Here is a 22,327-nt window from a genome sequence, read left to right as displayed (position 1 = left end):
AGGATTATTACACGTGCCAATCCAGCCCGGGCTCTCAAAAAAATAATGAAAGAGAGGGGATGGATATTAAATAATAACTTGTAGTTGGATTTGATCTACAGGTTTTTTTAAAATTATGTTTTTATTTATTTAGTAGCTGTATTGGTTTTTTTTTTCTTTTCTTTTTTTTTTTTTTTTTTTGAGACAGGGTTTCTCTGTAGCTTTGGTGTCTGTCCCGAAACTAGCTCTTGTGGACCAGGCTGGCCTCGAACTCCCAGAGATCTTAGTAGCTGTATTGGGAATTAAACCTAGGACCATGTCCATGCTGGGCAAGCACTTTATCACTGAGCTGTACCTTGTGTCCCTTTATTTTATAGGTTTTTTTTTTTTTTTTTGAGACAGAGTTTCTCTGTGGTTTTGGAGCCTGTCCTGGAACTAGCTCTTGTAGACCAGGCTGGTCTCGAACTCACATAGATCCGCCTGCCTCTGCCTCCTGAGTGCTGGGATTAAAGGCGCGCACCACCACCGCCAGGCATATTTTTATAGTTTTTTGTTTTGTTTTTTTGAGACAGGGTTTCTCTGTGTAACAGCCCTAGCTATCCTGGAACTCACTCTAGATCAGCCTTTCTCTGCTTCCCAAGTACTGGGATTAAAGGCCCGTGCCACTACTGCCGGACACTGTTTGTTTTATTTTGTTTTGTTTTGTTGAGACAAAGTTTCTCTGTGTAACAGCTCTTAGCTGTGTTAGAACTAGCTCAGTAGACCAGGCTGGCCTTGAACAAGAGATCCAGCCTGCCTCTGGATCTGAGTTCAAGGGATTAAAGGCATGTACCAGTGCTGCCTGGCACAGGCAGTTATCTTGAGGAGCAACACCAGTTTGACCTGTTTCCCCGTCCATCTATTCATCCACAAGGCTTTATTTATAAAGTTATAGCCCTACCTGTATATATAAATACACGCAGCACACACACACACGTACCACACATACACACTTATTGTGGCGCTACGTGTCATACTTATGGATCTTAGATAACAGGTAAATGTTCTACCACTAAAACAAATCCTCTCTATTGTTTTAGGTGGTTGGTTTGCTGTTTCATCCTATAGTACACAGACTGAACTCAGCAGCAACTTTTCTGCTCTAATCTCTCAAATGCTGGTGTTACAGTAGAGAGCAACCGTGCTCTGCTTATCTTAGTTTTTCTTATCATTTGGTTTATGTGTATGGTGTTCAGTCTGTATTTTTTTGTACTATATATTTGCCTGGGGCCCAGAAGATGGTTTCTATCCCTTGGGACTAGAATTACAGACAATTGAGTTGTGAGCCACCATTTGGGTTCTGGAAACCAACCTGAGTCTTCTCAGGGATAACAACCAATACTCTTTAACAGCTGAGCCATTTTTCCCGCCTTTTTTTTTTTTTACAGTGCTCATAGGCCTTGAGTTTGTTAAGTACTCTTATCACTGAACTATAGCCTTACTGTTTTTGAGATAGGACCTTCTTATGTATCCCATGCTAGCCTAGAAGTGGCGGTGTAACCTCTGTGCTATGATCTTCCCACTTCTGCCTCCCAGGTAATGAGTTACAGCTGTGTGCAACAATCTCAGGCTTTATTTTAGTTTTTGAGACAAGTGTTCACTCTGCGATTTGGACTAGTCTCCTATTTGTGGATTAAAGTATTCTTCTCCACCCAAATACTGGCACTGCAGGTATACACCACTGTGCACAGCTCCTGATTGTATTTGTATTACTGTTTTTTTTTTTTAAAATATTTATTTATTTATTATGTATACAATATTCTGTGTGTATGCCTGAAGGCCAGAAGAGGGTGCCAGACCTCTTTACAGATGGTTGTGAGCCACCATGTGGTTGCTGGGAATTGAACTCAGGACCTTTGGAAGAGCAGACAATGCTCTTAACCACTGAGCCATCTCTCCAGCCCATGTATTACTGTTTTTTTAATTAGGTTTTTTTTAAAAGACAGTCTATATAGCCCAGGCTACCCTTGAATTCACTGTATATCTGTATATCCCAGAACTGGAACTGAAGGGTAGTTCCACCTCCTCAGCCTCCCTAGTGTGGAATCAAAGGTGTGTATGCTCCTGGTTCTATTTTATTTTTTAAGTTAAATTCATCACGATTTGGTTGGGGATATAGTTCAGTGATAAACACATTCTGGATTTGATCCCGTGTATATGCATAATGTTCCCAAGTTTAGTGTTTTTTTGTTTTTTTTTTTTCGTTTTGTTTTATTTATTTTTGTTTTTGGTTTTTCGAGACAGGGTTTCTCTGTCTGGAGCCCGCCCTGGGACTTGATCTGTAGACTAGGCTGGCTGTGAACTCATAGAGACCCACCTGCCTCTGCCTCCCAAGTGCTGGGGTTAAAGGTGTGCGCCACCACCACCCGGCTCAAGTTTATTTTTTTAAGTGACTGGAAAAAACACATAAAAATTGTACATACTAGTTGGGTAACATGTTTTGAACGATTTTACACTTGAAGAGATCACTCTGCTTCCAGAGAAAACATTTTGTGAGTCAGGGATGGGACCTGGAGTATGAAGTAAGACATTGCTGATTTAGGCTAAGAGAGGGAGGTGACCGCTTTGGATCAGAATATTAGCAGTGGGTCTAGAAATAGTTGCATTCGCAACTATCTACCTTTTTTGAGATTCAGATTTTTTTATTTTTTATTCTTTTGAGACAGGATTTCTTTGTGTAACTGCCATGACTGTCCAGAATTAGCTCTGTAGACCAGGCTGCCCTTGAACTCACAGAGATCTGTCAGCCTTAAAGGCGTGCACCACTGTTGGACCGCTGAGATTCAGAGTATTTTGAAGGTGTGGTTTGTAGGTGTCCATCTGTCCGTCCGTAGTCGTCTTGCTCCTTCCCCTTTTAATGTGTGTGATGTGTGTGCATGGGCACAAATACTTCTGCTCTGTTTTGGCCTTCGTAACTGCTTCTCTTAGAAGGGCTTTCCTTTTTAGGTTCAAGTTTGTTAAAGACGGGTCTTTAAAGATAGGTCTTCAGAGACTTCTTCAATAACCGTATAGATGCATCTTGCCACTGTCAGGGCAATCACTGAATAACTGATCTTCACTTGGATCTTGTTCTTTTCAGTCATCAACCACCTCAAACGAGATGGCTCCAGGATTTCTTTCTTTTTGAAGTGCTTTGACAATACCGATATCTTCTCTAACAACCCTCTGTGGTTATGAAAGTAGGTTGGAGTTTTGGGACTTTATTGTGGCTTGGTGCAAAATTCATTGATCCTCTTCAAATTGGTGTTTCTGGTAAACCTAAGAGACAAGGAAGCATTTCTTTCCTATAACCTAAAACAATATCCCGCCTCCAGGCACAGGCCTTGGAGGCTCCCTCTGATTATTGCTTCACCAGTGTACAGCAGCACCCCACAGTAAGTGCTCTTAGCTGCTGATCTTTCTTTCTAGGACCTGTTTTCCCTATTTGATTTGAATTTTTGGGTATTGCAAGTTCAGAAAGCTATATTGCCATCTCATATTCAGTTTTGTGACTGAATGGGATTTGTGACAGTTTAATATGCTGGTGACTGACATGAAATCATCTGTCATCTGATGAATTTTTAATTTGCACAAGAAATAAATCACTGGGTATGGTGGTGTACAGGTTTAATCTCAGCACTCTAGTCCGTAATTGCAGTACTTGAGAGGCAGAGGTGGGTGGGTTTTGATGAATTCAAGGGGAGCCTGGTCTATGAAATGAATTCCGGGAAGCTGACATTTCATAGTGAGACTGTGTCGCAAAAATAAATAAATAAAAATTACTGATTTAATTTGATAATGTACTTTCTTTTTTTTTTTTTTTTTTTTTGGTTTTTCGAGACAGGGTTTCTCTGTAGCTTTGGTGCCTGTCCCGGAACTAGCTCTTGTAGACCAGGCTGGCCTCGAACTCCCAGAGATCCGCCTGCCTCTGCCTCCCGAGTGCTGGGATTAAAGGCATGTGCCATCACCGCCTGGCAATAATGTACTTTCTTAAAAGATTTAAGTGTGTCTGTTGGTATGTGCAATGTGAATGCAGGTGTGTGAGCTGCCCCACATGAGTGCTGGGAACTGAACTTGGGTTCTCTTGAGCAGTAATTTCTGTTAACTGCTGAGGCATCTCTCCAGCCTCTGAATTTGCCAGTAGTGATTAGTCTTTTCAAACCTCTTTTACGTTTGTTGAAGTGGGTGTGATGCCACCTGTGGAGGTCAAAGACCAGCTCCTGTAAGTTGGTTCTTTCTTACCATGTGGTTCCAGGGGGTGGAATTCAGGTCATCAGACTTGATGACAAGCACCTTTACTGCTGAGCAATCTTTCTGGCACTCTGCCTGTCATTTTGTTTTGTTGAGACAGGGTTTCTCTGTGTAGGTTGGCTGTGTAGACTAGGCACAGACTTGACTGTGCTGCTGAGAGCTGGGTTTTAAGGTGTGCTACCCAGCCTATGCCTGGCATTTAAAAATGATTTTGTCGGGACTGGAGAGATGGCTAAGGTTAAGCACACTGCCTGATCTTCCAAAGGTCCTGAGTTCAATTCCCAGCACCCACTTGGTGGCTGACAACCATCTATAACGAGATCTGTACCCTCTTCTGGCCTGCAGTCATTCATACAGGCAGAACACTGCATACACAATCAATTAATCAATCAATAATTTTTTTTAAATATTTATTTATTATGTATACAATATTCTGTCTGTATGTATGCCTGCAGGCCAGAAGAGGGCACCAGACCCCATTATAGATGGTTGTCAGCCACCATGTGGTTGCTGGGAATTGAAATCAGGACCTTTGGAAGAGCAGGCAATGCTCTTAACCTCTGAGCCATCTCTCCAGCCCTAATTTTTTTTTTCTTTAAGGCAGGATTTTTTTGTTTTGTTTTGTTTTGTTTGTTTTTTTTTTGTTTTTTTTCGAGACAGGGTTTCTCTGTGGTTTTGGAGCCTGTCCTGGAACTAGCTCTTGTAGACCAGGCTGGTCTCGAACTCACAGAGATCCGCCTGCCTCTGCCTCCCAAGTGCTGGGATTAAAGGTGTGTGCCATCACCGCCCGGCTAAGGCAGGATTTCTCTGTGGCTTTGAAGCCTGTTCCAGAACTTGCTCTGTAGACTAGGCTGGTCTCGAATTTACAGAGACCCATCTGCCTCTGCCTCCTGAGTGCTGGGATTAAAGGCCCCGGCATAAATAAATAAATAAATCTTAAAAGAAAGATTTTGTCTTATTTTTATATCTATATTTTTAATTTTTTTAAAAAAGGGTCTGACTATATTGCCCTGACTGGCTCAGGTGCTTGCTATGTAGATCAGGCTGGCCACCAAAAGTTATGATAGGTAAATAACTAAAACTCTAGGTAATCAATTATCAATTTGGATATTGTTATTATTATACTTTGAAATTAGAGTATTTGTGTTTGGGAGATGATTTTGGTCTTTGTGTAGATAATATGAAAATACTGATTTGGGCTTGTTGTCTTCATAGCTAGCATGTCTGTCTGCATGGAATGGCTGTACTGAACCAGGTGTTTTACTTCAGCTGTACCATCTGTGGGAGCAGGTGGACAGATCCTCTGTCATCAGGAAAACACAGCTGGTGAGACTTGGAAGAGCTAATTGGTTGCTTTCCTAGCTCTTTCTAGTCACAGATACCTGAATGCAGTTTACCTCAGCAGTGTGTTGATTTTGGTTAGAACGTTAACAGCAAAAATGAACAAGAAAGTAAAAAGGTGTGAGTATGTACTGAAACATTTCTGCTATTGTGTATTGTCCTGTCTCATCTTCCCAAATTCTGGGATTGCAGGGATTGCTCTGTTTTTGGATTGATACTGAGAAAGATAATTTAAGAGTTTATTTGTACTTAACTGTGTGTTTACATTCATGTATGTACTTATGCCTTTGGAGACTGGTAGATGCATTTCTTGGGAGCCATTCACTTTGACATTTAAGTGTCTCCCTAATCAGTGATAGGCTAGACTGGCTGGTCATCAAATCCCGGGAGTGTCTGTCCCCACCTTCTCAGTGTACACCACCACACCAGTTTTTTATGTTGATGTTAAAGGTCAAACCTGTCCTTACTCACGTATGACAAATGCTTTACCAACTGAGCCATCTCTCCAGAACTTTATTTATCTTTTTAAAAGAGTTGTGTGGGTGCCCCCATGTGTGTAGCTTCAGAGGTTGGAAGAGAATATCAAGTATCCTGCTTTAATCACACTTTGTTTTAGACCCTTGAGTCATTGAACTCAGAGCAGCTAGGCCCCAGTGATCCTCCTGTCTTTGTCCCAAACAGCACTGCCACCCCTTATCTTTTTGTTTTGTTTGTTTGCTCTGAGTCAGGGTCTCGCTTTGTAGCCCTGACAATCCTAGAACATAATATGTAGACCAACTTCCAGAGCTCTACCTGCTTCTGGAACCTTTAAGAGCTAGGATTAAAGGCATGTACCATCATGCCCTGCTTTTGTCCTCATTTTCATGCCCCCTGAATCTTTTTTTTTTTTTTTTTGGTTTTTCGAGACAGGGTTTCTCTGTGGCTTTGGAGCCTGTCCTGGAACTAGCTCTTGTAGACCAGGCTGGTCTCGAACTCACAGAGATCCACCTGCCTCTGCCTCCCAACTGCTGGGATTAAAGGCGTGCGCCACCACCGCCCGGCCTGCCCCCTGAATCTTAATGGGGGTTCTCTCTGTGTGTGTGTGTGTATGTGTGTGTATTGTGATATGATGTTATGCTCTTTGGACTCTTTGGGGGCCCACCACCTAGCTTTCAGATAAATCATGCACTGAGACTTATTCTTGGTTATGAATGCCTGGCCTTAACTTGGCCAGCGCTTCATAAATTATCCCGACTACCTTTTGCCTCTGGGCTTTTCTCTTTCTTCTTTTTTTTACGGCTTATTTTATTTTATTTATTTATTTATTTTGGATTTTTCGAGACAGGGTTTCTCCATAGCTTTTTGGTTCGTGTCCTGGAACTAGCTCTTGTAGACCAGGCTGGCCTCGAACTCACGGAGATCCACCTGCCTCTGCCTCCCGAGTGCTGGGATTAAAGGTGTGCGCCACCACTGCCCAGTCTGGTTTTTTTCTTGTTTTTTTTTTTTTTTTTTTTTTTTCTTGTTTTTTTTTTAAATCCTTAAACCAGGCATGGTAATGAACAACTTTAGTTTCAGCACTTGGGAGATGGAGGCAGAAGCAACGGAGGGGCTATCAGGTAAACAGTATAAACAGAAAGAAAGGAGAGAACAAGGAGAGGAGGACATCAGGAGCCAGCCATCCAGCTACACATCAGGAGTTCCAGGACAGGCTTCAAAGCTACAGAGAAACTCTGTCTCTAAAAACCAAAAAATAAATAAAAAAAAATAAACAGGATGAATAGGGATGAATTAAAGGTTGGGATATAGACTCACAGACAGCTAGCTTTATTAGTGTGGGTGCTGACGCTCTTGGTTTAGTCCTTAGGACTGCTTTTAAAAAGATGGAATTTAGAGCAAAGAGTTTTAGGGACTGTCAGGATGTAACACTTGTTTTGATGAAAGGATATGATTCGACAGTCAAAAATGGGGAATGATGGAAAGCGTGTGCAGACTGATTGGGCCACAGTTCCAGGTGTAGTGTCTGTAACAAAGGCTGGAGGTGGGAAAGAGCAAGAGATGTCTGCAGAATAGCAAGTGTTGTCATTTAAGCCAGAAGCGTCTGAGACTGTTAGAGAGGATCCTTTCCACCTTGTATTTGAGTATTTTGAAAAGCTATTTGTCTTGGACTGTTGCCCCATTATAAAAAGGTCCACATCGAAACTGCTTCGTTTGTTATTCCTTCTGGATCTTCCTAATAATGTCTGGAGTTACATTGGACTTCATGTGTTCCTGTGCAGAACAAAAGCACATGAGCCTTGAAGCCTGTAGCATAAATACGAGGCTTGTGCGGGTGGTGTGAAAGGAGCTCTCCCAGCCTCACATGCCTGGGTGGGCGAGCTACACTAATAGCTCCCAGCAGTTCTGAATCAGACATTGTGGAGCCAAGAGTCTAGCATTTGGAATTCCACTGCCTGCGTAAGGGTCTGTCTTTTATCCTCCAAACCGCCATTTGTTAAATGGCAGTGGACCTGTTGACAAGGGGGAGACTGGCAAAGATCAAGTTAAAAGGGGAAAAAAGTTCAAAGATAGGAAAAAGACGAAGGTTTTAGTTATGTCTTTACCTCTTTACCTCTTTCTCCTCCACTTCCCCTTTGGAGACAGGATCTCATTATGTAGCCCTGGCTAGCCTGTACTGACTGTGTAGACAAGGCTGGCCTGGAACTCAAGAGATGTCCAGCCTGCCTCTGCCTCCTCTCTGGGATCAACAGTGTAGGTAACCCCCCTGGGTATTTGTTTTTTTTTTTTTCTTCTTCTGTATATTATTTACTTATTTAATATGTGGAAATTTCATTCCTGAAAGCTGGGCTTGGTGATACATGTCTTTAATTCCAGCACTTGGCAGGCAGAGGCAGGTGGATGTCTTGAGTTCGAGGGTGGTTTGATCTACCTACATAGTTCCAGAATGCTAGAGCTATGTATAGAGACCCTGCCTCAAAAAATAAATTTTTTTTATCTTTTTTTTTTTTTTTTTTTTTTTTGGTGGATTGTGGGGAGGGCTGTGAATCAAACCTATGGGCATGCTATGTAATTTTTTGTTGTTGTTTGTTCGTTTTTTGAAACAGGGTTTCTCAGTGTAGCTTTGGCTGTCCTGTAACTCTACTTGTAGATCAGGCTGGCCTCCGACTCTCCTACTCACAGAGATCCCCTGACTCTGCCTCCCAAATTCTGGTATTAAAGGCATGTGTCACCACCCCCAGCAAAGTTATTGGATTTTGTTTTGTTTTTTTCCCTGTGGAAAATTTTGAACCCAAAAAGTAGAACAATGTACTGAATGTCCCGGAGTCTACCCTCCAGCCACAGTGAGTGCAGTTATCACTTAAAGAAGAGAAACTAGATCTCTGAGCGTTGGATGTGGGCTCCATACTTCTCCAGGTCTTGTCACCTTTGTTCTCAGACACCCCTGTTTCCTGTTTAGCATTTACTCTACAGAGTACCACATTTAGACCTTTTAATAAGTGGTTTGTTACTTAAACTCTCCTTTTGAGGGGCAGGGTTTGAAACAGGGTTATCTAGTCCTGGCTGTCCTCTAATTAAGAGACTCACCAGCCTCTGCCTCTGGAATACTGGGAGTAAAGGCATACACCATCTGGCTTTGTTACTTAAACAGTTTGAGAAAAGTTATTCAAGTTCAGTTTTGGGGCCAGAAAAAAAGTAATTCTATCAGGAGGGCACCCATTCAAAGCACTGTAAGCCATCTTTTAGCTCTTTTTCATTGAGTGAGTGCATGCTGTTTATCTTAAAATAGAATATGCTTTATATATGTTTTTTCTTTCTTGATCAATTTGCAAACATGCCAATTATCTAGATGTCTCTATTAAAGTATGTGTGTCTTTTATACACTGAGATGAATCAATCATACGGGGTATATTTGATTCTTTTGAAAACACCATTTCAAACCATGTTGAATCCATTTTGATTATCTGTGAGAAGACCTATGAGAAGATAGAGGCTGTGTCTGTCATATATTTTGATTGTGGTTTTCAGTGAAATGAGCCAGGAGAACAGTCTTGGGTTTTCTAGAAGCTGACAGGCAGGGTGGAGATGGTGGGTGGGTACTGTAAGCAGTGTGGTATAGGTTAGTAAGATGGTGAACTACCTGATAACACTTTCTGATTTATGCTCTTTTTTCAAGGAGTGATTCCTTTCAGTTTTTAAACCCATTATTTTCGCTGCCCACAGATGATGTCCATTTGGCTTGTTTTCCAGCCTTTGCAGATCCTGGTGTTTCAGACTGCATGAGCTCCTCAGGGACGGTGCTTTCTTCTGAGTTCCTTCCCCTCTTGCATACACTCTTATGTTCTTTGTCTTAAAGAAAAAATGAGATAATGGCCAGGGATGTAGCTAGGTTGGTAGAATGCCTGCTCACCAGCACCACCTAAACTGGTCGAGAGGTATCGTGTGCCTGCAGTCCTATTCTGAGGACAGCTTAGAGGTCATGTCTCAATAAAACTTGTGATTGACTTAGAGTAAACTATATATTTAAGGTGCAAAGTGGGTCTGGAGAGATGCCTCAGTGGTTAAAGGTCTCACTGTGTAGCTCTAGCTGGCTTGGATTTAGCTCTGTTGTTTAAGCTGACTCCCCTCCCCCACTGTCTGCATCGTTTATGGGTGTTTGTGTTTCTGTGCATCACTTTCATGAATTGCATCCTTGGAAACCAGAAGAGGGCATTGCATCCTTCTGGAACTGGAGTTGCAGATGGTGTGTGAGTGCTAGAACTTGAACCAGGGCCTCTGGAAGAGCAGCCAGTGCTCTTAATCACTGATGCTTCTTCTTCCAGTCCTCTCCTGTCTTAACATATTTTTTAATTGTTTTGGGGCTTCTTGTATTTTGAATCAGGGTCTCACCGTGTAACTTGGTAAGTGGAACAAGCTGGCCTCAAATTCACAGATCTACTTGCCCCTGCCTCCCACATGCTATGATTAAAGGTATTTATTACCATGCCTGGCTTTAAATTTTTATTTATTTTAATTTAAAAAAGTTATTTTAGGCCAGGAATTATGGTTTATCCCTTTAATTCCAGCACTTGAGAAGCAGCCAGGAGGATATTTGAGTTTGAGTCTAGCATGGTCTACATAGTGAGTTCCAGGGCATTGTAGAGAAACCCTGTTTCAAAAATAGCCTAAATAAATAAATATAAGACACATGATAAACAAATTGTGTGTATAATTATTTTGCCTGCATGTATGTCTGTACCACGTGAGTGCCTGGTGCCCAAAGAGGTCAGGAGAGAGTGTTGTATCCTTTAAGACTGGAGTTAGACAGTTTTTAGCTACCATGTGGGTGCTGGGGATTGAAACCAGGTGCTTTGGAAGAGTAGCCAGTGCTCTTAACTCTCAAAGACACTCAATTTTCTCCCTCAATTTTTATTTATTGTTATTATTATTATTAGTTAGTTTTTAGAGACAGGGTTTCTCTTAGTTCTGGCTGGTCTGGTACTCTGTAGACCAGACTGACTTCCAACTCAGAGATCTACCTGCCTCTGTCTCCCAGGTGCTGAGATTAAAGGCATGGACCGTCCAGCTCCACATTTTATTTATTTATTTATTTATTTATTTATTTATTTATGCATTATTTGTTTGTTTGTTTTCTTGAGACAGGGTTTCTCTGTGTAATTGTCCTAGCTGTCTTGGAACTTGCTCTGTAGATTAGACTGACCTCAAACTCAGAGAGATCCTCCTGCCTCTGCCTCTTTAGTGATGGGATTAAAGGCATGTACCACCACTTCCCGGCCTAAATTTTTATTTCTAATTATGTGTATATGTATGTATCTTTGAAGTGGGTTTATGCGGAAGTACGGTGCCCACAGAGGTCAGAAGAGGATGTTGGAGCCTCTGAGGCTAGAGTTACAAGCTGTTTTGAGCTGCCTGAGTGGGTGCTGGGAACCAAATTCTGCAAGAGCAGAAGTGCTCTTAACCTCAAAACCAGCTCTCATTTTTGTTCTTGTTTGTTTTTGTTTTGAGACTTAAAAAGTTGTCTTTGAGAACTCACTGTTTGGCTGAAGATGATCTTCACTTATTTGTTTATTCTGCCTTCACTTGAGCTCTGGAATTACATATAGTTGTATGTTACTCCACCCTCCCAGTCTCTCACCCCAACCTTTTGTTTGTTTAACTTTTTAAAAAAGATTTTATTTATTTATATATACAGTGTTCTGCCTGCATGTGTGTCTGCAGGCCAGAAGAGGGCACTAGATCTCGTTACAGATGGTTGTGAGCAACCATGTGGTTATTGGGAATTGAACTCAGGACCTCTGGAAGAGCAGCCAGTGCTCTTAACCACTGAGCCCTGTTTAACTTCTTTGGGCATAGTTTCACTAAGCTCCTCACACTAGCCTTGAGCTCACTTTATATTCCAGGATGGCTTGAGCTTGGGATCCTTCATGCTGTCCATGTAGCTTAGACTGTCACCAGCCAAGGTCTAAGTCTTTTTGGACACAACTTTCAGAAGACTTTGGAACCTTTTTGCTTTCTGATATGAGAAGTTTGATCCTTTCCTCTCCCTTGTGGGGAGGGCACTTTTCTTCTAAATAAGTTGCTTTTATTGGGAAATAATATTTAGAATCCATAATCTTCATGCTAGAACTTACTATGTAAATCAGGTTGGCCTTAAATTTGTAGTGGTAGCTGGGTTGTGGTGGCAAACACCTTTAACTCAGGAGGCAGAGTCTGGGGGCTCTCTGAGTTCGAGGCCAGCCTGCTTTACAGAATGAGTTCTAGGACAGCCAAGGCTACACAAAAAACCCTGTCTTGGAAAAACAAACAAAAAAACTTGGCAGCAGTCTTCCTGCTGCGGTCTCTTTTTGCTGGGATTACAGGCACAGCTGGGTGAACCATCTTTTTTCTTTGTAATAAAGACTAAATGTTTACCTAAATGCCCCTCAATTGAAGAATGGATAAGAAAAATGTAGTACATTTACACAGTGGCGTATTACACAGCAGAAAAAAATAACAGCTTGAATTTTGCAGGAAAATGGATGGAGCTAGAAAGCATTATTTTGAGTGAGGTAACCCAGACACAGAAAGACAATTATCACATGTACTCACTCATAGGTGGTTTTTAAACATAAAGCAAAGAACGCCAGCCCACAAACCACAATCCCAGAGAATTTAGACAACGATGAGGACACTAAGGGAGACTTACATAGATCTAATCTACATAGGAAGTAGAAATTAGAAAAAGACAAAATCTCCTGAGTAAATTGGGAGCATGGGACCTTGGGGGAGGGTTGAAGGGAGGAGGGGAGAGACAGGGAGTGGAGCAGAGAAAAATGTAGAGCTCAATAAATATCAATAAAAAATGTATAAAAAACCCTAAATGTTTATCATATTATGTACTTTTTATGGGTCATAACTGCAAACTGTCTTAGCTGTAGTAGCTCAGTGCCTGCCATCAGGATTGCTTACCGGGGGCTGGAGAGATTGCTTAGTGGTTAAGAGTACTTGTTGCACGTTCAGAGGACTCAGGTTCACTTCCCAACCACTGCCCAGCTGGATCCTCATTCTTTTTTGTTTGTTTGTTTGTTTTTTGAGACAGGGTTTCTCTGTAGCTTTGGAGCCTGTCCTGCAACTAGCTCTTGTAGACCAGGCTGGCTTTGAACTTACAGAGACCTGCCTGCCTCTGCCTCCTGAGTGCTGGGATTAAAGGCGTGCGCCATCACTGCCCAGCTAATTTTAATTTTTTTTTTTTTGGTTTTTCGAGACAGGGTTTCTTTGTAGCTATGGAGCCAGTCCTGGAACTTGTTTGCAGACCAGGCTGGTCTTGAACTTCGGATCTTCATTCTTAATGTGTGTTCTTGTAAATTTTTTTTTGTGTGTGTGTGTGTGGTTTTTCAAGACAAGTTTTCTCTGTAGCTTTGGAGCCTGTCCTGGAACTAGCTCTTGTAGACCAGACTGGCCTCAAAGTCACAGAGATCTGCTTGCCTCTGCCTCCCAAATGCTGGGATTAAAGGCGTGAGCCACCACTGCCTGGCGTGTTCTTATAAATGTTAATGTAGTATATATGTTATGTAATATGACCTGGGAAGAAGACAAGCCCCTCCTCCATTTTAATATTTAGTTTAAAAGATTTACATGAAATTTAAAAAATGTACAGAGAAGCTCAAGACCCTTCACTCAGTTTACACAATGGTAAAATCTTTTAACTGGTAGTATCAGCTTTCAGATACCAGTTTTCAATGTAGCAGAAATTGATTAAGCATTATCTTGTATTAGTTCTTGGAAAGTGCCAAGGATTCAGCTTGATAGTTGTGTGGGTCTATCTTCTGTCTAGATTCTCAAAATAATTATCTCAATTTTACTGAATTCTTCACTGTTGAAACTTAGACTTAACATTCTAAATGTTAATCATGGGAAGCCTTACATTCGTGTTTGCTTGGTTTTAAAGCGATTTTTGCATTGTGTCCTGATCTTTGATTTACAATCTTTACGGCACCAGAACCGTGTGTTGTCTGCATTGTCTTAATTTAATCACGTGCCAGTTTTGCAGAGTACTAAGTCTGGATCTGGGAGGCAGCTTGTGTGAATCATTTACATAGATTTCTGCTTATAGTCCCAAAACTAATTTGCAGCTTTTTATTTTTCATGCGATTATACTCTCAAAATGTGTTTACAATTTATTTTATGAAGGCTTTTGTCTCATAGGGCTTAAAAACTGGTCCAAAGAGCAGAAGTTATTAAACAATAGCAAAACTATACAATATGTAGGATTTTAGGTGGTGATTGTTAAACATTTGAATGTACCCCAAAATGTGAGTCTTTGTGTGTTCATGTACAACTGTACATTTATTCTACTAGTGACTCGAATAGATAGGTTTTGCACAATATTCTTGCTGTTATTCTCAGCCATAAACAGATTACATGAATTTAACAAGTTAATGTCAGATTGGCCAGGAGCCACTAGGAGGTGTGTGCTTAGTGACATCAGCTGGCAAAGCGCCCTGGTAACAGGGAGGGTTGAAGGGGTAGTGGAGAGAGAGGAAGCAGGAGGGAGTGAGAGAGAGACTGACTATCTGGGGATTCTGGCAGGGTGAAGAGCTGGTCTGTTTGGCAGGACCTTCCCATCTGGGATCCATCTGTGTTTCCCTGGAATGGGACAGGCAGCTCCAGTCAGTGAGAAATCGCAGATGTGAGAGAACCTGACACATGTCCAGCTAATGAAAGGAGGAGGAAGGCTGGTCTCGGATTGGGCTTTGAAGATTAGAGGGAGAAGAGAGCTTTTTAGTACCTATTTCAAGTAGATTTGGTATATTACGAGTCTGGATTTTATAATTTGGACATCCAGGGTAAGTGTACGTTTTAATTTAGCTCTCCTCTGGGTGATAAAGTGCACAATTCTCTGCCTCTCCAAAGCTTCTTGCTTATCTCCCATTATGTGTTTATAGATATCCTGTGAGTTTAGTCTTGGCTTCATTTTGATGTTTCATTTGGTTTTATGTTTCTATTTAGTTTTTCATTGCCACCTTTGTATTTTTGAATGGAAAGTTTAGTTAAAGTCAGATGTAGTTCATAAATTCTATAGTTAGAAAAGTAGTCCCACAAATAGTTCTTTAAGCTGTTCCATATTGAATACTTCTGGCACACTCTTAAGTATATGAAACCAGTGTTAAAGAGGCTGCTGGAGTGCTCTTTTCCACTGTCAGATTTTATTTGAAAGTGCTGACATGTCACCACTAAAAGAGATCGCAGCAAAGCTAGTGTCGTCTGCATTTTAGAGCTTGCTATGTTTTGCTCCTATGCTGTTTTCTGTGGCTGAAATAACATCAAATCTGACTTGAATTGTGAATTGGAGTGCTTGGGCGTGTGCTTGAGACATGTGTACACATGCATGCACAGCACTTCAAACCCTACTGTGTTCTGGAGTCTTTGTCAGTTTGTGATGCTTGTTGGTTATTTATATAGTGTTACTACTATTTTTGAAAGACTTTTAGATCAGCCCCCTATAGGCAGAACCTGAGTTTAGTATATACTATATGGGTTTTATTTCCTAGTTCTCTCATCTTGATCAACTGCTGCTCTGAACCCCACTCGGGTTTGTTTGCTTTCCTGCTCCCAACCCCCCTTTTTTCTCACTGAGTCTTATTATATATCTAGGTACACCAGGCCAGGCGCCAGCTCACAGAGATCTACCCTTTTCTGCCTCCCTTAAGGCATGTGCCACCACAGCCAGCTGACTCCTGATTTGTGTTGGTATTGGGGAAATGTGTCTAAAGCCTTTCCAGCACATAGAAGGCACACTGATCAGTTTTAAAAAGTGTTTAGGTATTTATTTTTCTTTGTGGTAGGTTCCTAAACCTTGAGCTACAACTGTATCTGGTCTAACTCATGTTTTCAGGGTATTATTTTTCTTGTTGCACCCACTTTTTATTTTCATTTAAGTTTTTATGTATATGGATATTTTGCCTACATGTATATCATCTGTACCACATGACTGCCTGATGCCTAAAGGAACCAGAAAAGATCTCCTAGAACTGGAGTTACAGATGGTTGTCAACCAGTGCTCCTAACCACTGAGCCATCTCTCCAGACCCTGCACCCACCTTTTAGATCCTTTGTATTTGTTGTTCTGCATGTCATCTTTGCTAAACCTCTCCATGACTATAGAGTTTGGAAAGCATTGTGAATATAAAATACAAATGTAATTCCCTTTGACTATACTAGAACGGACGAAGTTTGAAAAGTCAGCTGGCCCAAGTGAAGTATTGATTGTATTACTTTCAAAGAGCATGGTTATTTTAAAAACATTTTTATGTTTGTCTCTTGCTAATTTTTTTATTGAGTGGGTTTCAGGAGTCAAATTTAGGTCATATCAAGGTTGACTGCAAGGGCCTTTATCACTGAGCCATCTCACTGATCAGCACTGTTTAAATTGGACATGGCTCCTCCAGAATTCTATGAAATGATAAATGGAAACTTTTAAAAACAAGTTTTATGCCGGGCGGTGGTGACGCACGCCTTTAATCCCAGCACTCGGGAGGCAGAAGCAGGTCTGGTCTACAAGAGCTAGTTCCAGGACAGGCTCCAAAGCTACAGAGAAACTCTGTCTCTAAAAACAAAAACAAACAAACAAAAAACAAGTTTTACGCCTGTCCTGGTGACTCACCTTTAATCCCAACACTAGGGAGGCAGAGGCAGGCTGATCTCTTTGAGTTCAAGGCCAGCCTGGTCTACAGAGAGAGTTACAGGACACCCAGGGCTTTTACACAGAGAAAACCTGCCGTGAAACCACCGCCCCCCCCCCCCCCCCGAAAAAGTTTTATTTCTTTTAAAGTAGTTTTTGGCATTTTAGGTATGAGTGTTTTGGCTGCATGTATCTGTACCACATGTAAGCCTGGTGTTCATGGAGGTCAGAAGAGGACATTGGATCCCCTGGAGTTGGAGTTGTGGGTGACTGCATGCCATTCTGTGGTTGCTGGATCTTCCAGAACAGTATCCAGAATTCTTAGCTTCTAAGCCATCCCAATGGTCCCCCAGTAAATTTTATTTTGTAAAGTTCTTTTTTTTTTTTTTTTTGGTTTTTCGAGACAGGGTTTCTCTGTAGCTTTGGAGCCTGGAACTCCCTTTGTAAGGTTCTTTAATTTTATATCACCTGAGTGTTTTAAGAAAACTGTAGTGCCTTTTTGTTTGTTTATTAAAGACTGGGTCTCACTCAGTATCCCCAACTGGCTGGAGTTTGCTATGTAGACCCTCTTGGCCTGAAACTTACAATAACACCTTCTCTTGTTCAGATTCTTTCAATTTTATCTCCATTTCCCTCAACTAGTGGGAACTTTCAAAATGAAACTTTTTAGAAATTTCTTTTATGCTAAATTGACCGAATTAGTAGAACAAATTTTAGGCATTTTGATAGGTGTAGTGGACAGCAGCTGGGACTTGTTTGACTATTTGAGAAGCTATAGTGTTACATTGAATTTACATGGTCCTACTTCAGTGAGCAATATTGTACCTTTAGGACTTATGTTCCCGAGGATGAGTAGGGAGAAAAGAACTTAACGTGTACTATAGGCTGTAGTCTGATGTGGGAGAGCCTGAAAAGAAAAGCAATACTGTTTCATATTTTGGGGCTCAGGATTGCATCCAAGATCTTGTGCATGCTAGAAAGCCTGTGTTCTCTCAGCTATTAGTGGCTGAGTCCCTAGCCTTCAAGAATACTGTGACTCAGGTTTGGCATAGAACTGTGTATGTAACCTAGGCTGGTCTGGTCCTAACTAAAGCACAGAACTGTGTATATAGCCTAGGCTGCTCCTATCTAAACTAACAGCAGCTTTCCAGTTTTAGCCTTCCAGTGCTGGGGTAACAGGTATATGTCACCCACCCAGCTTAGATGGTAGATAATCCATTGACCCTAAATAAAAGTGCTCAGTTAACAGCCCTGGTGGGGTGAGATGAGGGCCCTGAATTCAGTTGTGGGTGGGGTCCCAGCTAGAGCTCAGCAGTGAAAACCAAAATCAGGCTCAGTGGCACTTGCTGTCAATCTTAGCACTCCAGGAAGCAGACAGGATGATCTTTGTGAGTTTGAGGCCAGCTTGATCTACAAGAAAAGTTTGAGGAAACCCAGGTTTACATATCAAGTTCCAGGACACCCTTTGTAAAGAAAGACTGTTTCAAACAAATAAACCAACAAGATTATAACCGATTTTTAAAAAAGATTTGTTGTGCCGGGCGGTGGTGGCGCACGCCTTTAATCCCAGCACTCGGGAGGCAGAGGCAGGCGGATCTCTGTGAGTTCGAGGCCAGCCTGGTCTAGAAGAGCTAGTTCCAGGACAGGCACCAAAAGCCACGGAGAAACCCTGTCTCGAAAAATCACCAAAAAAAAAAAAGATTTGTTGTTTTATGTGTGCGTGCATGAGTGAATTAGCTGTGCACTTGCACAGGCCCCATGGAAGTGTAGTGGAGGTATGTCCCTTGGAACAGGAGTTAGAGTTGTTTGTGAGCTGCCTAGTGGGGTGCAGGGGGGACAGGGGTGGGTAGACACTGAGAAAGGAACTTACTGCCAGTCTTTGAATTCCTTTCCAGGTAGCTGCGAATGGCCTTGAATGGATTTGGATGATGTTCATGACTCCACCTTTCAATGCTGTGATTATAGATGTGAAACATGATGCCCAGTTTAGAATGAATATATATATATATATATATATATATATATATATATATATATATATATATATATATAATATGTAACTAAGACTGGACTTTAACTCCTAATCTTGACTCTACTCCCAGGTGCTGGGATTACAAGTATGTGCCACCATGCTTGGTAGTATGGTGTGGACTTTTGCTGTTTTTATTTATTTATTCATTTAGTCATTCATTCATTTTGTTTTTTTCAAGACAGAGTTTCTCTGTGTAGCCTTGGCTGTCCTGGAACTCACTTTACATACCAGATAGGCCTTAAACTCAGAGATTCTCCAGCCCCTGCCTCCCAAGTGCTGGGATTAAAGGTGTGCTCTACCACCGCCTGGCTGTTTCTTTTAATTTTATTATGATTTTGATGTGCATTGGTGTTTTGCTTGCATGTATGTCTTATGTGAGGCTGTTGGATTTTGGAGTTACAGACAGTTGTGAGCTGCCCTGTGGGGGTACTGGGAACTGAACTTGGGTCCTCTGGAAGCTTGGTCAGTGCTCCTAACCTGCTGAGCCATCTCTCCAGCCCCAAGAATTTTATTTTTTAAATTATGTGTGTGTATCTGTAGTGTATCTGTATGCTAGTATCAGGATGTGAGTGCAGGTGCCCAAGGATGCCAGAGGTATTGGTTCCCAGCAGCTGGTGTTACAGGTGGTTGTGAGCCACCAAATATGTCTAAAGAACTGAACTTGGTCTTCTGGAAGACTCTTAACTGCTTAGTGCTCTCCAGCCCCTTTTGCTGTGTTTAAAATATATGCCTATCTATTGCTGTCTTTTAGATCCAAGCACAGTTGTTTGCTTGTAAGGCATTTACCAATATACAGACATATTTTCCCCTTCAATTTGTGGTTTATATTGTAGCAAATTCAGTTTAAAAGGTCTTGCTATATTGAAAATAAGTGCATTTATTTCTTGTCCAAGTTCAAATCAGTAAATAAAGGAATTAGTGGTTGTGTCTTACAGGGGAAAAAAAAACCCTGCAAAATAGCTTGTTACTAGCTGATGGACTTCCCGGACAGTTAACTTCTAAGAACTGTGTGATTAGCAGCTGGGCCTGATAGTACTGGCCTATAATACTGGCTTCTCAGGATAATCAAAAGTTCAAGGCCTGCCAGCACTCTCTAGTGGGTTCAAGGTCAACCCGGGCAATTTAGTAAGACTTTGTCTCAAACTGAGTAAAAGAGTGTCTATGGAGACTATATTGAAAATGCATGCTTTGGGTTCCAGATTCAGGCCCACAGCCCCAGGAAACAACCACAGTTGTGAGTGTGTAAAGGTCCTGTGTTCAGTACCCAGTGATCATAAAGTCCTCAGGTGTATACACACTTACACATTATATAGTGACAGATTTGTGCCGGGAATTGAAAGTGTATATGGGTCTACTTTTCTAAAGCACATACTTCCTCACCCTTAGTAATTTTCTGTGCTTGGTTTAAAAAAAATCCTGGTTTTTTCCATCCTGAGCAGTGTGTTAGGAAGGTGGGCTACAGTTCTGTGTGAACGTGGATTCGTGCTCCTGCAGTGATGTCTCATAGCTGGAACTAAAATGCAAGTGGAGTATGTGTCTTCTTTTTCTTTTTGTTCAGTGGAAACAGGTTCTCATGTAGCCCAGACTGCCTTGAACTTGTGTAGCTAAGATCACTTTCATCTTCTGCTTCTACCTCCCAAATGCTGGGATTACAAGCATGTAGCATAATGCATAGACTCAGAACATATATTTTCCCTTGATTGTGTGAAGAAAGATGGAAGAAAGAAAATGAGATTATGTGTAGGCTTTAGCATTAGGTTAGGTTCTGTAACGTGAACCTTGATTCTAACATCTTCTAAGCCTGTTTCTTCAGCTGTAAAATTGTAGTAAAATGAGTTTTAAGCATTAATATTTGCTACATGAATACTTAATAAAGTTTATTTTTCTGTGTAATTTTTCTTTGCCCTCCCAACATTGGTAAATCACAGTAATGAAGAAGTTTAATTAAAATATGCATTTTTTTTAATATGTCTCATTTCAGGCTGATGGAACTAGCTCTGTTTCCCTAATTAATTCTTAGTCACAAGAGAGAGGGATTCAGTAGAGAATGTGGTAGCCTTAAAAACTCAGACCTGTTGCTGTGTGCAAGCTGCTTAGGGACTTTGCCTTACTTTGCTGGAAGAGATGGGGGATGGGCCACTTTGAGGGTGACAGATGTGTCCTCTGCTCCCAGCACCAGGTGCAGCCATTGTTCTGGCTGGTCTCTTCATCCCTCCTGTCTGTTACTCTGCTCTTTGTAGCTCATTGTTTCTGAAGGAAATTAGCATTAAATCCATCTGAAACCCCCATGTCCCTCAACTGCAGGTGACTGTTACTGGCCCCAGCTGCCACCCTTGCGCTTGATTACTTCCATATGGGGCTGCGCAAAGGCGTAGTAGTCATTTATTGATTTCTGCCACAAGCCCCCGCCTCAAACCATAATAACCTGAAATCTATTAGGCCCCCAATAGGCTGTAGCTCAATTGGCAACTACAACTGTGTTGAACATTTTACAAGCAAAATTAATTATGCCCTTTTTCTTCCTTCTTAGCCACCTCCTTCCTAAATGTCAGGCGGAGAAAAACCTTCATTGTCATAGTGAAGTAGTAATTTGAGCTTTCTGCGTATGAGTGTTGGAGCTTTAAGAGTTTGGATGGACTTATAGCCACTATTTTATATACTTCAATCACACCTATAGTGTCCAGTCAAGCCATAGCATAAGTTCTTAGGGTAGAGATGGGAAGAGGCGCAATTTTTTTTATCCCCTGCTTTATAAAATTATTTGGAGTGTTCAGTATGTTAAAGAAAAACATGGGAGGGCTAGTTTAAATGGTTGATTGAAAACTATATGCAAACCGTATTAGCTAAATCCTTGGATTTGTGTATTATTTCCTTGTTTGTACTCTGGGTCTAGTTTACCTCAATTACCACAGCAAGATGGTTAATGTCCTAGACTTCTTTCTTTATCATTAAATCTGTGTGTTTCATTTTGAGTCTTGTTACGAACTGATTGTAGTGGAATGGTGACATGTGCCTGAGATCCTAGATTTTAGGAGGCAAAAGGACGCCAGGCAGCTTGAGGCCAGCCTCACAGTAAGTCCAAGGCTAGCCTGCCTGTCAGAACAAGAGCTGGAAGATTTGTTAAAAGGTGAATTGGAGATTAAAAACCCAAAATCCAATTTTAAGGACAGTTTGAAGTTGCTTTTGGCTTCCAATGATTATGTTTTTGGCAAAGCTAATACCACACCAATGAAGAGTATCCTAATAGCCTGTACAAGTCAAGGAGTTGGCTGATTTGACTGGTGAGTGCTTAGTTTTGCAGCTCAGATTTTACTACAAAATCCTTAGTTTATAATATTATAAATCAGATTATTTAATTTAAAGTGACAGCTCTATTACTTTAAAGTTAGTATGTGAAAATATGGAATATAGGACCATTTCTGTTGACGTGTGTGTGTGTGTATACAATTTGTTTTTTTGAGACAGGGTTTTTCTGAGAAACGGTCCTGACTGGAGGATATATCTTTTTACCTTTCTGTTCTGTTTCTTTTGGAGTTTAAAGAGGTTTAAGATTTGAAAAACTCTTGGCAACC

The 22,327-nt window shown here is 41.2% G+C and overlaps 1 protein-coding gene and 1 pseudogene across 3 annotated transcripts in view; one reads left to right on the top strand and one right to left on the bottom strand.

Annotated features, from left to right (window-relative positions):
* The window catches only part of Cbfa2t2 (CBFA2/RUNX1 partner transcriptional co-repressor 2), a 98,279-nt gene that overhangs the window by 6,750 nt on the left and 69,202 nt on the right, over positions 1–22,327 (top strand). The window lies entirely within an intron of this gene.
* Positions 1–22,327, bottom strand: part of LOC130881427 (protein FAM162A-like) — a 32,331-nt pseudogene that overhangs the window by 6,363 nt on the left and 3,641 nt on the right.

The sequence above is a fragment of the Chionomys nivalis genome, chromosome 9 (assembly GCF_950005125.1).
Source record: "Chionomys nivalis chromosome 9, mChiNiv1.1, whole genome shotgun sequence".
In the NCBI taxonomy this organism is placed as follows: domain Eukaryota; kingdom Metazoa; phylum Chordata; class Mammalia; order Rodentia; family Cricetidae; genus Chionomys; species Chionomys nivalis.
Note: the sequence above shows the minus strand (reverse complement) of the source record. Positions and strands in the feature narration are given on the sequence as shown.